Source organism: Etheostoma spectabile, chromosome 9 (assembly GCF_008692095.1).
Source record: "Etheostoma spectabile isolate EspeVRDwgs_2016 chromosome 9, UIUC_Espe_1.0, whole genome shotgun sequence".
NCBI lineage: Eukaryota > Metazoa > Chordata > Actinopteri > Perciformes > Percidae > Etheostoma > Etheostoma spectabile.
The window spans coordinates 29,849,601-29,856,437 of NC_045741.1; the positions used below are offsets into that span (position 1 = coordinate 29,849,601).

The 6,837-nt window shown below is 41.3% G+C and overlaps 1 protein-coding gene and 1 long non-coding RNA gene across 8 annotated transcripts in view; both read right to left on the bottom strand.

Moving 5' to 3' along the window:
• Positions 1 to 6,837, bottom strand: part of suco (SUN domain containing ossification factor) — a 49,707-nt gene that overhangs the window by 31,285 nt on the left and 11,585 nt on the right. The gene's annotated exons all lie outside the window — the stretch shown is intronic.
• LOC116694935 (uncharacterized) overlaps positions 1 to 6,837 on the bottom strand; it is a 15,536-nt gene that overhangs the window by 41 nt on the left and 8,658 nt on the right. Inside the window, exon 2 of the long non-coding RNA XR_004333314.1 lies at positions 2,553 to 2,851. This is a non-coding gene — a long non-coding RNA (uncharacterized LOC116694935). The remainder of the gene's footprint in view (positions 1 to 2,552; positions 2,852 to 6,837) is intronic.

Here is a 6,837-nt window from a genome sequence, read left to right on the forward strand (position 1 = left end):
TTGTGTGTTGAAGCACCAGAGACACAAAATAACACCCCAAATCCCAGAAAAAGTAATTTTTTTTTGGCCACTTTAATACACACAAAAATAGGCTTCCCTATGTGGTTATTTTACATATACCATTTTTTTCATTCAATTACCAGAAAACATACTATATCTTATATCGAGATATGAAATAACCTATTTTGGCATTTTGTCCAGCCATATTTTGTCCAGCCATATGTCAGCCTCCATATTTTTGCACACATAGCATGTCCACTTAATTATGTCAAACTACCGTCAAGGTGACAAGTATTGTGCAGTACAGAATGTCGGCAAAATATAGCTGCACTTTATGCGCTCAATGCCAACAGGGCTAACCTATATTATCTTTGCCAAACAACGGGGGCTACTGTAAAAACATGAGCATCTTTTTAAAAACTGAACTGCTGCTGATATATGCATGCTAAGGATATGGTCCTGATGACAGAGAGTGAAGTGAACAAGGTAGTAAGGGGAGAGTGAAGCTGAACTGACAAGAGGTCTGCTCAAACTTCTGCTATGACGCTCATAGGGTTTTCCCAAAGCTCACCCGCAAACCAGATCTACCCCTGACTACTTTGAACTTACATACTGCAAGTCTGTCTTGGCAGAAGATTGATTTAGAGCCAACCCATTAAATTACTCAGTGTTAATGCAGAAAGACCTCTGTAACACCTATCATAGGGGAACCAGAGGCACTGGCATGTGCATTGTACATTTGTTTAAACTTAAAGGTATGCATGGAAATACTAAAGCAAAAGTCATAGTCTGAGCATAACAACACTTTGCATCAGTGACAAAAGGCACAAAGATACTGAGCTCCAATACAAACAGCATGTGATTCTGAAACTGGAGCAGTTCACCTTGAACGGTCAAATATCAGTGTCAGGAGAGAGCGGGACACATGGACACTCATGTTAGCACCCTGTCAGCCTGGCTGTCAGGAAGAGGGAGATGAGCAGGGAGCACACATACTCTGAATCACACAGAGACAACCATCTGTGAAAGTCAGTGTCTTGTCACTCACAGAGCCCCCCCATCTGTACTCTGTTCATTAACATCTGAGCTGAACGAGCAGATAAAAGATGACAAAAACATCCACCTGAGACTTGATTTGTAAGAGGATCTTATGAAAGCTGTGCCATAAACACTTTCAGATTTATGAGCACATGACAACTCAGTAAAAACAAGGTGTTAATACAAACATTAAAGCTGCATGACATTTACCAAATTGGTTAGAGTTTTGACCCATTACTGAATCTGTCCTCTGGCTGTGTTGCAGTATAGATGCTGAGGCTCGGTAGAGAACCATCTTTGCATTCTCTGTGACGTCTGAATTTTAAACGTGCACGTCCAGGAAAAAAAAGCCCTGTCTCCTTACTGCTGAGGGACAGCTGACTCCAACACCAGGACGTGATCTTTACCGGGTCCTTTGGATCTCTGTTGATGAACAGTACGCTGTACGTTTCTATATGCAACCTATATGTACCTCGTAACATACAGTACACCTTCCCAAAGAGGGCTGGGGTGGGCTTCAAAGCTAGTGAGGGAAACCTAAGAACAGAGCAGTGTACAGATACTATGGAGTAAATATGAACCACATGCTAATATAGGCTCCTGGCTAAACTTAGATCCATAGCTTTAAACTATGTTGGCCTGCGTTTCAAATGTCTGTTGTCTGTCCCCCCCCCCCCCCCCCCCCCCCCTGCATAATTTCTACAACAGTGTGCTTTAAAACTAAATGCCAGAATATTATAGGAACAACATGCAAAAAAAGATAATTCATGTCTATAATTATGTATTTATTTTAACTTAAATTGAAATTGTCGACAAAGTTAAAATATTTTCAAGTCTATGAAATGGTAACCTTTTAATTTAGTAACTCAATAACTGTAGACTAAAACAAGAGATAAAGCCCTCTGATTACACGTTCAGTCAAGTCGGAGCTACATTATGCCCCAACGAGCAAAATCATGTCAGACAACACACCCAGAGACCATAACAGCCTACGACAATGGGTACGGAATGGCATTGCTATATACAAAAAGCCATTTACACTTTATAAGAATAAAACAATAATAATAATAATAATAATGTATACTTTATTAATACCGCAAGGGGACACTACAAAGTTTTCACTCCGTTTAGATACAAGCCTGAATTACACACACGCATGCTCAGTACCTATACATGCTCTAAATGGAGAGATGTCAGAGGGAGGGGAAAAGCACCCCGAGCAGTTGGGGGTTTGGTGCCTTGCTCAAGAGCACCTTGGCAGTGCCTAGGAGGTGAACTGGCATCTCTCCAGCTACCAGTCGACCACCATACTTTAGTCCGTATGGGGACTTCTAGCAGCGACCCTCTGGTTCCCAACCCAACTCCCTACTAACTGAGCTACTGGAACTGAAATAAAATGAAGTAGAGAGATAGAGTGAAAACAAGTTGGGAACTTAAAGCGTTATAGAGAAAGCCCAAGTCAAGTCAATGTTAAAAAAGGAGAGAGAGATCGGGGGATGACTTCAGGACCGGACATGCTGTAAAGCGCGATATATGCTTCTGTGTTAGAACTACGCCGTGGGTACGTACGTAGGTACGTGGAGAAACGGACCCTACGCTGTAGCCTGACGTGCATCTCTCGAAAAATGTAACTACATTTCCCCAGACTCATTACCTGATTCGCCTTCTCCATAAACAAATGTGAAATCAAGGCGAGAACTAACTTTTCCTGTTACAGATTTCCCACGGTGGTCAGAAAGAACAGGGGAGACACTTTGTTTCTCTCACAATGACTCTAGAGTCGCCAGTTGCTGTGAAGCTAATAGCCATCTCTCTTACTGGCTCTACCACACAAAGCATCACTAGTGGGGGTCCCTGTAGAATGTTTGCATAATCCGTTTACCAGAAACCTTCAAAATATCACTACTAGCATCTTTGCACTGGATGCCGCAAACGCTTTACATATTATTATTTTTTAAGTCTTACATCGTCTGAATACTACGCAAAATAGTGAGGTGCTCATTGTACATCAAGGCCTCTTTGTTCGTGCATATTCTCTGAAACAAACCTTGGGTGTTTCACAATCCATTTTCAGATAAGTACCAAGTCTTTAAAGTCACTTGTATTCATGTCTAGGCCCTACGTCACTAAATTCTTAAAAAGTTGTAAAATCTCTTTTTAAAATGTGTATTAAATGTTGCTATTATTAATATCCAATAGCAGAATTATTTCATTGACCGGTTTATGTTCTCACACTTTGCTTGTTATCATTTTTTGTAAATGCCTTCAATCACCCAGATAAGATTGCACTTATGTAAATACCATAGACTGTATAAAAATGGGTAAATACACACGAGGGACAAACAGTTCAAATACCCCAGTGCAGGTTTAACACGTCGCAGAGTAAACAATCCTGTATAAATATCCGTAACGATTGATGCAAATAGCGTTGACTTCCGCTATGTGACTAAAAGAACCAATGTTTAACTGGAACTTGCCAAGTCACTGAGCGTTATCCAAATAACATATTCAAATAGAGCGATTAAAACATGTGGAGCAATTCAAGACCACAAATGCCCTGTTATTTACTTTGCAACATGTAAAGCCCCATCTGTGAAACAGTTAGGAATGACGCAGTCTCACTCCCACTCGGCGTCATCTGAGTGAATAGAAAGACCCGAGTGTCCCTTCTACAGAGGAAAAGAAGGGAGCAGGCAAAGAGAGGGTAAAAAGGGCCAATCTGCTTTGGGGGTGTACCGTGGCCTACTTTTTTTTTTTTTAACTCAACTGGTTATGTAACAGTAGGAGGAGGCATGTGACCCCAAAATGGAGCAAAATGCAGAGGAAAAAATATATTTAAGTGTAGCATATACATTCCAAAGTATAGTGGGTCAATGCCGAGCTAATGAAGGAAGAGCCTCGGGCAAGACTAATGAGTCAGCAGCCTGCGAATACACTCTTCCTCATTCTTGCTCTAGCCCCGTTTCCTGTTCCACTTCAGAAGCACCTGGGGCTTTTAAAGAAGTCTTTTAGTCTTTCATGCTCTTCTCTGACTACAAGCAAATCAATCTCTAAGTCGTATTCCTGCAAGTGGGGCGGTATCGAATTTTAGTTTTTTGTTCCTACATTCAAAGCTTCTATTGAGGTTTTCAAATGAAGTTTGTCATATTTTATGGCGTCATCACACTACAAAACAAAAGCCTTAATTTGAATAAAGTGACTTATCAGATTAACTAAGTTACCTTTTTTTTTTTAAATAAGTGAGTATAACTCGTCAGTTTTGTCAACATAAATACATGTAGGCAGCAAGCTAAACCAATAAAGAGCATCAAATAATGATATAAAATAATGAATGACATTATGCTCTGACAGAAACAACGCTCTGGAGTTATTAGAAATGTTTGGATCACAGCCATGAGTATAATACTAATAATATTAGTGTAGCCTTTGCTTGTAGTAAAGTATCAGGTTTAAACAGAATGAATAATAAAAAAAAAAATGCTACATATCTGTATAGCCACGCTAAAGAGGACACTATCAACTGGTTGTCAATCATTACAGAAATATCAGATGGAGCAGAACGGCACGTATAAAGCTCTGATGGAGTCTGGGTCTTGTTTGGGGACACAACTACAACCTGGGCCATAACCTTTGAAAGCAGCTCTCAACTTTTTATGCCATCATACTGCCATTCAGTGCAGAACAATACCATTAAAAGCAACCGAGCCATCTACTATCCAAGAGACACACTGGCTGCATGTCCTGATGCGCTGTCTCTGCTGGTGCCGAACAGCCAAATCCCCTGATATTTCCTGTTGGCTTTAGGACCATTCAGAAGCAACAGACACGGTAGAACTCAACTGTACCGTACCAACCGACTGGGTTGACACAGAGCAGACAAAACTGCAGAAACAACAGTCTGAGGATGGATTCATCTGCCAGCAGGGAGTCAACGGTTTTCACCAGCTGCATGGCATGCATACGGTGCTCTGATCTCGTCTCAGGCAGGACGTTCGCCCAGTGATTAAAAGTTTTTAGAGGCGTCAAGAATGACGTGCGAATGTGTTGCTCCCTATAGTCTTGGGCCATGCTCGCTCTTTCCCTCCATCATTTATTCTTCCTTTTTTAAGGTTTGATTTTAGATCAAGACACACACACTTTCTTAAAGCATGACACATCAACACGCTAACTATATATAACCTGGATGTGGGCAGATTAGTTGCTGCCTTGCACTTCCCTGGCCTAAATCTCAGACCAGCTACACACCCACGCACGCACCCGCACCCACACCCACACACCCACACCCACACACCCACACAGCATGTGATGACACTAAGTCCCTACCCTCCTTTATTGTCATGAAAAAAAACTTAAACTGTGTCACTGTGTCAAATGCTGTGACAACATAAATATAACAGAGAGGAGATAATTACTGAAGTTACTGAGTTTATGTTACTATGGTATTGACTAGTGATAGACCAATTTTAATCGGCCGGCCGATATTTGTATTTTTACGTGTATTGGCATTGGCCAATACGCAGCTGCTGCGTTTGCCGATATTTTTTCTCGGCATTATTTACAGACAGGCAGCTCTGTGTTGCTGGAGACACTGCAGTTTACATGCAGACCGTGCACTGCCCCCCCAAGCACGATGGCAGTCTTAAATTAAATTAAAGCACTGTATTTTAAAAGGCTACTTTCAGGTTTATTGTTTTCTTAAAATCATTTAAATGTGTTGACAAAGGACATTTTGTGATGACCTGATTATAACTAACTGTCTTATAATGTGTCAGCAAGCAAGGCCTCACCAAGGCTGTGTTGTAGATGTTGATGAAAGCCTTTAAACAGTTAACCATACACACCCATCCATATGATGCATCTTGCACACATAATTTGGGTGACATGAATGTAAGTTGACGCAGAAGTGACACTGCTCTGTGTTTTTTGTTTAATTTTTTTTTTATAGAAATGGCGGCAGATTCCGAAAACAAAACCAGTGCGGCAGGGTTTACATTTTTATTATGTAAATTGAGGGAGCAAATGCAGTATTGAATCCAAATATCGGCTGAGCAGCCTGTATCAGTCATCGGCATGAAAATAAAAAATAAAATTGCTATCGGCACTGAAAAATCCACATCGGTCGATCCCTATTTTCGACTATGAATTTAATGCAAACAGTGTGGAGTGCATTTGTCTTCTTTTTTTTTTCAAAGTCAGAGAGTCATGTGTGATGTTTTTCCACTGAGGATCAAATTATCTTGATATTCGATGTGTAGTGATGGGAGATCAGTTAAGAAAAAAAACAGTCAGAGAAGAAGATGGGGAGAAAAAGAGGTGAGGAGAGAGAACCCAGGATCCACGTGGGCAGAGATGGATTGTGGGGCATGGAGGTTTGCCAGGGCTCACCAGTAAAAGTAGGCCAGCTCATCTGCCAGGCAGATAAAAACATGTCGTCACTGCTAGAAGGAAAAGTGGGGGCAGAGCCTGAAAGCCCGGCCTTTAGAACTGAGCTTGTTTGTGCATGTACGTTTGTATTTTAACTTTCCACCACATAGCATGCAATAATGTAGAGCAGCAGTTTGTTCTAAAGCCTGCTGATCCTCCATAATCCTCTCCACTGGTGCATCGTTGGGGCAACCACGTCAGTGTCTTACTGGGGAATAGCTCCCTAACTCATCCACACCAACACATTTCTGAACCAGACCCTGACACAAATATCACCAACAGTGGGGTCAAGGGAAAGATGTGAGAGAATGGATGTTCATGTCTTCTACCTTTCTGCTGCAGACACGTGTGTGTGTGTGTGTGTGTGTGTGTGTG